At 52.0% G+C, this 10215-nt stretch overlaps 1 long non-coding RNA gene across 1 annotated transcript; it reads left to right on the forward strand.

Moving 5' to 3' along the window:
- The first annotated feature begins 1792 nt into the window (after window positions 1-1792).
- Window positions 1793-10205, forward strand: LOC133360188 (uncharacterized). The gene is made up of 3 exons (XR_009757231.1): window positions 1793-2147; window positions 5248-8202; window positions 8395-10205. It is a non-coding gene; the product is annotated as an uncharacterized LOC133360188 (long non-coding RNA).
- The last annotated feature ends 10 nt before the right edge of the window (window positions 10206-10215 follow it).

Below are 10215 nucleotides of genomic sequence, written 5' to 3' on the forward strand. Positions count from 1 at the left end.
ACGGCGGTTGCCCCTGGCAACGGCTAGCGACGCCTTCGCCGCTTTCATTGGACCTGGCAACGGCTAGCGACGCCTTCGCCAAGGGCTGCAGTTTCATTGGACGGCGGTTGCCCCTGCCAACGGCTAGCCACGCCTTCGCCACTTTCATAGGCTCCGTAAATAATTAAATAATAGCCATTACACAGTATTGTTCGAGCGCTGAGGTGGGGGGGAAGGCACGCCACCCGTACCCTGCCTCTGCCGGCTGGACAATTTTGGCGAGGCCGCAGGCTCTGCACGCTACTAGGCCTCGACACCCACCACGCCACTCAGAGGTAAATTCATCAAAGTTTTTCCAACTCTTCACTCCACCCCCACCACAATGTGTGCAATTTATATTACTTTTAAACCCAACGCGCCAACAATCGATTACTTAAATGTTCACTGTACAAATAGTCATTAAGCTGGGTCAGCGTACTGCCAGTCTATCATGTAGACTGTAGCCTGCTTATTAAACTCGGTGAGCGTACTGCCACTCTATCATGTACACTCTAGCCTGCTTATGAAGCTGAGTGCGTGTACTGCCAGTATATAATGTGGACTGTAGCCTGGTTATTATAATCGATTCTTTATATGTTCTTTGTACAAATAGTCATTAAGCTGGTTGAGCGACGCCAGTTCCATTCCAACTCACGCCCACCACCGCTGACGATTATTTGAAACGGACCTGGGCCTCCCCTAGGTCGACTCAGCCTCAAACGCGTAACTGCTGTCGTGTGTGAACATCGTCACTGGGGAGACAAAGGCGGCCGGCCATCGTGGATCCAAGTCCCGGGCGAAGCCGGGTCATGTGTATGTGTGTATGTGTTTATGTGTATGTCTGTGTGTCTCTATGTATGTGTGTATGTATGTGTGTGTATGTGTTTGTGTGTATGTGTGTGTGTATGTATGTCGGTTTTTTTGTATGTCTTTATGTGTATGTCTGCGTGTCTGTATGTATGTGTGTATGTACGTGTGTGCATGTGTTTGTGTGCATGTATGTGTGTGTGTATGTATGTGTGTGTATGTGTTTCTGTGTATGTATGCGTGTGTATGTATGTGTGTTATGTGTGTGTCTGTGTGTCTGCATGTATGTGTGTGTGTATTGTGTATGTGTTTGTGTGTATGTATGTGTGTGTTTGTGTGTATGTGTTTGTTTCTGTGTATGTATGTGTGTATGTATGTGTGTATGTGTTTGTGTGTATGTCTGTGTGTGTATGTATGTGGGTTTTTTTTGTATGTGTTTATGTCTATGTCTGTGTGTCTGTATGTATGTGTGTATGTACGTGTGTGTATGTGTTTGTGTGTATGTATGTGTGTGTATGTATGTGTGTGTATGTGTTTCTGTGTATGTATGTGTGTGTATGTATGTGTGTTATGTGTGTCTCTGTGTGTCTGCATGTATGTCTGTGTGTATTGTGTATGTGTTTGTGTGTATGTATGTGTGTGTTTGTGTGTATGTGTATGTCTGTGTGTATGTGTTTGTGTGTATGTGTGTGTATGTATGTGTGTGTATGTGTTTGTGTGTTTACGCTCGCATTACACAAATGTGTTGCAGGTCTAAGGCGTTCCTCGCGCAGCATTGCCGCTTTATTATTTCAGTTGTTTACTGGCGTACGCACCCTGAAAGTCGTGTGTGTCTGCAGCAAGCGCGTGTATGTGTACCTATGGACGCGCGCGCGTGTGTTGTGTAGGGGGAACGGTAGTGTAGTGCTTAACGTGCTGTCTGTGTCTGTGTGTGTGTCTGTGTGTGTGTGTCTGTGTGTGTGTCTGTGTGTGGTGTGTGGGGAGCGGTAGTGTAGTGCTTAGCGTGCTGTCTGTGTGTGTGTGTCTGTCTGTGTCTGTCTGTGTGTGTCTGCGTGTGTCTGTGTTTGTGTCTGTGTGTGTGTCTGTGCGTGTGTGGTGTGTGAGGAGCGGTGGGTGTAGTGCTTAACGCTACGCTGCGCTACCAACCCGGCGAACCGAGTTCGATTCCCGCTCACGGCCACCACCGGTGACGATTATTTGAACCTCCCCTAGGTCGACTCAGCCTCAAACGAGTAACTGGTGTGGCGTATTAACATCGGCACTGGGGAGACAAAGGCGGCCGGGCGTGGTGGATCCAAGTCCCGGGCGAAGCCGGGTCATGTGTATGTGTGTATATGTTTGTGTATGTCTGTGTGTCTGTATGCATGTGTGTATGTATGTGTGTGTATGTGTTTGTGTGTATGTATGTGTGTGTGTATGTATGTGGGTTTTTTTGTATGTGTTTATGTGTATGTCTGCGTATCTGTATGTATGTGTGTATGTACGTCTGTGGATGTGTTTGTGTGTATGTATGTGTGTGTCTATGTATTGTGTGTATGTGTTTCTGTGTATGTATCTGTGTGTATGTATGTGTGTTATGTGTCTGTCTGTGTGTCTGCATGTATGTGTGTGTGTATTGTCTATGTTTTTGTGTGTATGTATGTGTGTGTTTGTGTGTATGTGTGTGTATGTGTGTGTATGTGTTTGTGTGTATGTGTGTATGTGTGTGTGTGTATGTGTGTGTATGTGTTTGTATGTGTTTGTGTGTTTACGCTCGCATTACACAAATGTGTTGCAGGTCTAAGGCGTTCCTCGCGCAGCATTGCCGCTTTCTTTTTTCAGTCGTTTACTGCCGTACGCACCCTGACAGTCGTGTGTGTCTGCAGCAAGCGCGTGTATGTGTACCTATGGACGCGCGCGCGTGTGTTGTGTAGGGGGAACGGTAGTGTTTAGCGTGCTGTCTGTGTGTGTGTGTCTGTGTGTGTGTGTCTGTGTGTGTGCGTGTGTGTGTGCGTGTGTGGTGTGTGGGGAGCGGTAGTGTAGTGGTTAGCGTGCTGTCTGTGTGTCTGTGTGTGTGTCTGTCTGTGTGTGTCTGCGTGTGTCTGTGTGTGTGTCTGTGTGTGTGTCTGTGCGTGTGTGGTGTGTGAGGAGCGGTGGGTGTAGTGGTTAACGCTACGCTGCGCTACAAACCCGGCGAACCGAGTTCCATTCCCGCTCACGGCCACCACCGGTGACGATTATTTGAACCTCCCCTAGGTCGACTCAGCCTCAAACGAGTAACTGGTGTGGCGTATTAACATCGCCACTGGGGAGACAAAGGCGGCCGTGCGTGAGTGGTGAGGGAGGGAGAGTGGTGAGGGAGGGAGAGTGGTGAGGGAGGGATAGTGGTGAGGGAGGGAGAGTGGTGAGGGAGGGAGAGTGGTGAGGGAGGGAGAGTGGTGAGGGAGGGAGAGTGGTGAGGGAGGGAGAGTGGTGAGGGAGGGATAGTGGTGAGGGAGGGAGAGTGGTGAGGGAGGGAGAGTGGTGAGGGAGGGAGAGTGGTGACGGAGGGAGAGTGGTGAAGGAGGGAGAGTGGTGAGGGAGGGACAGTGGTGAGGGAGGGAGAGTGGTGAGGGAGGGACTCAGCCGCAAAACGAGTAACTGGTGTGGCGTATTAACATCGCCACTGGGGAGACAAAGGCGGCCGGCCGTCGTGGATACAAGTCCCGGGCGAAGCCGGGTAGTACAGCTAGTCCAGATATATAAACACAGACACAACTTCAACAACCGAGATGATGGGTACAAACTGAGCACTCATTGGAAGGACGTCATTAACCAGGTACAGTCTTAACTGACTGTGATGTGATGATTGTTTTTTTTATCCTTCTATCTGGCAACAAAACTGACACCTTTTTTTACGAGGAGTCATGTTTGCATAGACCACAATACCTGCGGTCATAATGCAAACAAAAAACATAACTCTGATCATGTATGCACTGTCCTTGAAGTTGATTGGTCCACACCCGAGACAGCTTTCCTTAGAGCCTAGTCTCACATGGTGTTGGACCAGATGACGCCAAAAGGCGCACAACTCAAAGACAATGCACCATCAGAGTATGAGAGCTCGGGGTAAGCATTTACACCATTGGAAGCTCATTTGCTAGTAAGAAATATGATAATTGTTTTTTACCCTTCTATCTGGCAACAAAACTGACACCTTTTTTTACAAGGAGTCATGTTTGCATAGACCACAATACCTGCAGTCGTAATGCAAACAAAAAACATAACTCTGATAATGTATGCACTGTCCTTGAAGTTTATTGGTCCACACCTAAGACAGGTTTCCTTAGAGCCTAGTCTCACATGGGTTGGACCAGATGACGCCAAAAGGCGCACAACTCAAAGACAATGCACCATCAGAGTATGAGAACTCGGGGTAAGCATTTACACCAAAAAGGTGTCAGTTTTGTTGCCAGATAGAAGGGTAAAAAAACAATTATCATATTTTTTACTGGCAAATGAGGTACCAATGGTGACTGTGATGTTTCAATCCTACCAGCCGGATGCCCTTTCCTGGGGGTGCGAGGCAAGGCCAGGTCTTCTTTTTTTAAAATCCTTTATATTAAGTTCACTTGCTTACGACCGTGCAAATCTTTCGGTCGTTTTTTAACCCACTTCCCGTGATCCAATCGAGCTGACATTTTGCACACAGACTCGTTGTGCGTGACAATTAATTTTCGTGAAATTTTTTTTCCAAAATTTTACACTTATAGGATTTTTTAAAAATATTTAATTACCAATTGCGTAATGGTGGCAGGCATTCATCTGACCCATAGGTGGCAGCCATCTCAAGCCAGAGGACGAGAGGACTCTAGCAGCCACGCATATAAAGGATTTATAGTGAAAAACTTTGTTTTTACGGGTTAATTTTTTAGAAGGTAAATTCATCGAAAACACAAGTTGAGTACAGGTGCCCAGCGTACGCTACAACTCTGTTTCATCAAACCCTGTGTAGTCGTTGACATTTTTTGTTTCATCTTCTAGGTTCTTTCGGTAAAGTCGCGTAGAATGGAAATAATACAATAATAAAAATGAAACTTTAAAATAATTCTCACGACGTTTCGGCCACAACGCAAGCTCAGACTCTGTCTACTCGACAGACCTGCTCTCCACCTGAGGATGGCTGCTTGCGTTGTGGCCGAAACGTCGTGAGAATTGTATTTTATTATGTTTTATTTGTATTATTTTATTATTTCCATTCTACGTGACTTTACCGAAATAACCAAGAAGATGAATCCCTGCAGTCACGAAAGAAGCTTTAAATCGAAATGTAACGTCGCATTATAAAATAATTTTTTAATTTTATTATTTCCCTTCTACGTGACTTTACCGAAATAACCAAGAAGATGAATCCCTGCAGTCACGAAAGCTTTAAATCAAAATTTTTTGTTTCGTCCGCTCCAGAACCAAAGGGCGGCGGGTGCAAGGCTACCGGTTCAAGTGAGGGACCGCTGCCCCGACACGGATCAATTTCGACTGACCGACCGCACGAATCGCTTGTGCAGGTGGCCCATGGGCCCCCCCGCGGGCCAACGACGCGGCGGCCCCCGCAAGGAGGCCTCCGACTGGCCCACGTCGGCCACCCTCGGGGCCGCGCTGGCCCTCCTCTTCGTTGCCGTCAGCGTCCACCTTGTCCGCATGGGCTCCACCCCGACCCCGCGCTCGCTCCGTGACGAAGGCGGCGGCGATGGCCACCCCCGGGCGCCCCCCCTCCTCCTCCTCTCGCGGCGCTGGCTGATGCTGCGAGCGGAGTTCCCCACGCAGCCCCGCGCCGAGATGGCGCGTCTGCAGCGAGCCGTCACCCGCCGCCGCGACGAACGGCGTTGACGGCGGCCCGCCGACGGGCGTCATTCTCGCGGCTAACCCCGGCTCGGCGAGGACCCTCGGCTGCTTCTGCCGGGCCCTGCGGCGGCTCGTGGAGGCCTCCGGCACCCCGGCGCTGCTCCGCGCCGAGGGGACTCCCTCGCCGCCAGAGCCGCGACTCGTGACGCAGCTGCTGGCGCTGATGTCCGCGGCCAGCGGCGGCGGCGGTGGCGCGGACCGGGCACGGCTCGCCCGCGTCTGGGAGGCTCTGGGGCCGGGCGGCCGCGGCGCGCTGCTCATCGTGGGCTTCACGGCGGCCACGGCGGAGACGGGGAACTCGGGGAACGAGACGCGGGACGCCGAAATCCCCTCCTCCTCCTCCTACCCCCTGCTGGAGATGTTCACCCTGAGGGCAGAGGCGTACATCGAAGAGGGCGGCTTCGTCTGCTGAAGTTGCCACCACTACCACCACCGCCCCTTCCGATTGTGGGGGGGGGGGGGGGGTCGATTCATAATGACCGACGGTTCGGGAGCGGGGCCACCCGGACAGTGGTGGAGTGGCGACACAGCTGCCCCCGGCTGTTGGGACCACTCCGAGTTCAGGGGCGATGGGACATCGGTTTCCTGGGTCCCAGGATGAGAGTTCACTGTTGATTTGTGTTTGTTTGTTTGTTGTTGTTATTGTTGTTATTATTGTTGTTGTTATTATTGTTGTTATTGTTGTTGTTGTTAAACACAGAGGCGTCACTGTGGACTGAGGACAGTGGCAACACGTCCAGTGGCCAGTAGCAGAGCAGCACTCGTGTGGACGTTGTCGCGTGTGGGAGCTGTCACGTGTGGGGAAGAGACGACGGTGGTGGTGGTGACAATGGTGATGATGGTGGTGGTGGTGATGGTGGTGATGATGATGGTGGTGGTGACGATGGTGGTGATGGTGGTGGTGATGATGATGGTGGTGGTGATGGTGGTGATGATGATGGTGGTGGTGACGATGATGATGGTGGTGACGGTGGTGTTGGTGATGCTGGTGATGATGGTGGTGACGATGGTGGTGATGATGATGGTGACGATGGTGGTGGTGGTGGTGATGGTGGTGGTGGTGATGATGATGATGACAGGAGGAGGGAATTCCACTGTGGAGCGACGGTGCAAGGGAAGCAGCAGAGAGAGAGAGAGAAGTGAGGTTGACCTGCAGTGTGAGCGAGTGACTATATGAGTGAGTGAGTGGGTGAGCGGGTGAGTGGGTAAGTGGGTGAGTGGGTCACTAGGTGAGTGGGTGACTGGGTGAGCGGGTGAGCGAGTTTACGAGTGACTGGGTGAGTGGGTCACTAGGTGAGTGGGTGACTGGGTGAGCGAGTTTGCGAGTGACTGGGTGAGTGGGTCACTAGGTGAGTGGGTGACTGGGTGAGCGAGTTTGCGAGTGACTGGGTGAGTGGGTCACTAGGTGAGTGGGTGACTGGGTGGGCGAGTTTGCGAGTAACTGGGTGAGCAGGTGAGTGGGTGAGTGGGTCACTAGGTGAGTGGGTGACTGGGTGAGCGGATGACTGGGTGGGCGAGTTTGCGAGTGACTGGGTGAGTGGGTCACTAGGTGAGTGGGTGACTGGGTGAGCGAGTTTGCGAGTGACTGGGTGAGCGGGTGAGTGGGTAAGTGGGTAACTTGGTGAGTGGGTGAGTGGGTGAGGGAGTTTGCGAGTGACTGGTTGAGCGGGTCACTAGGTGAGTGGGTGAGCGGGTGAGCGGGTGGGCGAATTTGCGAGTGACTGGGTGAGCGGGTCACTAGGTGAGTGGGTGAGTGGGTGAGCGAGTTTGCGAGTGACTGGGTGAGTGGGTCACTAGGTGAGTGGGTGACTGGGTGAGCGAGTTTGCGAGTGACTGGGTGAGTGGGTCACTAGGTGAGTGGGTGACTGGGTGGGCGAGTTTGCGAGTAACTGGGTGAGCAGGTGAGTGGGTGAGTGGGTCACTAGGTGAGTGGGTGACTGGGTGAGCGGGTGACTGGGTGGGCGAGTTTGCGAGTGACTGGGTGAGTGGGTCACTAGGTGAGTGGGTGACTGGGTGAGCGAGTTTGCGAGTGACTGGGTGAGCGGGTGAGTGGGTAAGTGGGTGACTTGGTGAGTGGGTGAGTGGGTGAGCGAGTTTGCGAGTGACTGGTTGAGCGGGTCACTAGGTGAGTGGGTGAGCGGGTGAGCGGGTGGGCGAATTTGCGAGTGACTGGGTGAGCGGGTCACTAGGTGAGTGGGTGAGTGGGTGAGCGAGTTTGCGAGTGACTGGGTGAGTGGGTCACTAGGTGAGTGGGTGACTGGGTGAGCGAGTTTGCGAGTGACTGGGTGAGTGGGTCACTAGGTGAGTGGGTGACTGGGTGGGCGAGTTTGCAAGTAACTGGGTGAGCAGGTGAGTGGGTGAGTGGGTCACTAGGTGAGTGGGTGACTGGGTGAGCGGGTGACTGGGTGGGCGAGTTTGCGAGTGACTGGGTGAGTGGGTCACTAGGTGAGTGGGTGACTGGGTGAGCGAGTTTGCGAGTGACTGGGTGAGCGGGTGAGTGGGTGAGTGGGTGACTTGGTGAGTGGGTGAGTGGGTGAGCGGGTGGGCGAGTTTGCGAGTGACTGGGTGAGCGGGTCACTAGGTGAGTGGGTGAGTGGGTGAGCGGGTGAGCGGGTGGGCGAGTTTGCGAGTGACTGGGTGAGCGGGTCACTAGGTGAGTGGGTGAGTGGGTGGGCGAGTTTGCGAGTGACTGGGTGAGCGGGTCACTAGGTGAGTGGGTGAGTGGGTGAGCGGGTGAGTGCGTGAACGAGTTTGCGAGTGACTGGGTGAGCGGGTCACTAGGTGAGTGGGTGACTGGGTGAGCGGGTGAACGAGTTTGCGAGTGGCTGGCTTGAACCGGTCAATACCGGATCAGCCGTCACCTCAGGGGACTCACTCGGCAGGTTTTTGTCTGGTCGCCGTCTCTCGTCGCTTCGAGACTATTTTATTATTGTTGTTGTTGTTGTTATTGCTGCTGCTGTTGTTGTTGTTGTTTACCAAAGTCAAAGCGCCGCGAGCTCGTTTTTTTTTAGAGGGGTGAGCTGGCCGCGCGAGATGAGCATGGGTGGAAAAAACCCGATTTTTCCAGCGGCAGGCATCGGGTTTTTTCTTTAATACAATTAAACCCGATTTGGGGGAGTTAAAACGTGGTTTCATGAATACGAAACTCTGATCCAAGGCTTCGGCTGCTTCCTCGTGGGTGCTGCTATCGTACACGGGGGGGGGGGGGGGGGGCGTCGGGCACGGGGTAGTCGTAGAATGCGGCGGGCAGGTTGGTCTTGATGAACACGAGGAGCTTCTCTTCCACACTCGTGGGCGCCGCCAGTGAGTTCCTGAGCTTGGAATGGACGAAGCCCATCGTAGAGAAGTTGGCGAAGTACGGTTCTGCAATTAGAACCATTGACACCGGATTTCTCCCAATCTCAGATGATCGGGTTTAATATAAAAATACAATTAAACCCGATTGTAAAAAACACGACTGTGCCACCCTTGGTGATGAGAGCTCAAAGTTGGCTGATGTCATCGTCACCGCTATCATCATCATCATCACGTGGTGGGGATTCATCGTCACCGCCATCATCATCATCATCACGTGATGGGGATTCATCGTCACCGCCATCATCATCACCATCATCACGTGGTGGGGATTCATCGTCACCGCCATCATCATCATCATCACGTGGTGGGGATTCATCGTCACCGCCATCATCATCACCATCATCACGTGGTGGAGATTCATCGTCACCGCCATCATCATCACCATCATCACGTGGTGGAGATTCATCGTCACCGCCATCATCATCATCACGTGGTCATCTGAACGGCGCGTCGAGTGATTCTCACTGTGGCGGGAGAGGCGAAAACCGCAGCAAGGGGGATGGGGGATAGGGGGTTGGAGTCGTCATTGAATTGACCATTTGCCTCAGCAAGTATCTTCAATGTCTCAGCAGCTGCTGCTGCTGCCCCTTCGATGTCCGGCCTCGAGTGGGCAGAGCAGTCATTGCGCCTCTGGGAAATCTGAATAGGCCGTAGTGTCCCCTTTTGGGGGGCAATAACAAAAACAAGAGGAGTTGCGTTTGAGGTGTTCAAACAAACTCACAATGGACCGCCTTTAATAGCAAAGGCAATCGCCATCAAGGCCGCATTGACACACATTTCCTGTGGCAACAACAACAACAACAAACCACGTGGTTATGATAATACAGGGTGCTTCAAAACAAAGTGTTGACACTTATGTGGAAAAATTAAGGGAAAATAATAATAATAACACTGTAACGCGACGACAAACTTTAATGTTAATAAGCTTCAAAAATTTCGATGTAAAGCTTTCGTGACTGCAGGGATTCATCTTCTTGGTTCTTTCGGTAAAGTCACGTAGAATGGAAATAATAAAATAATAAAAATAAAACATAATAAAATACAATTCTCACGACGTTTCGGCCACAACGCAAGCAGCCGTCCTCAGGTGAAGAACAGGTCTGTCGAGAAGTGACTTTACCGTACCCTACCCGTACCCGGCCGGGTATCGGGTACCCGATTGCGACCTCTGGG

The sequence above is a fragment of the Lethenteron reissneri genome, chromosome 67 (genome assembly GCF_015708825.2).
Source record: "Lethenteron reissneri isolate LAM-NWPU_2019-01 chromosome 67, ASM1570882v1, whole genome shotgun sequence".
NCBI classification, from domain to species: domain Eukaryota; kingdom Metazoa; phylum Chordata; class Hyperoartia; order Petromyzontiformes; family Petromyzontidae; genus Lethenteron; species Lethenteron reissneri.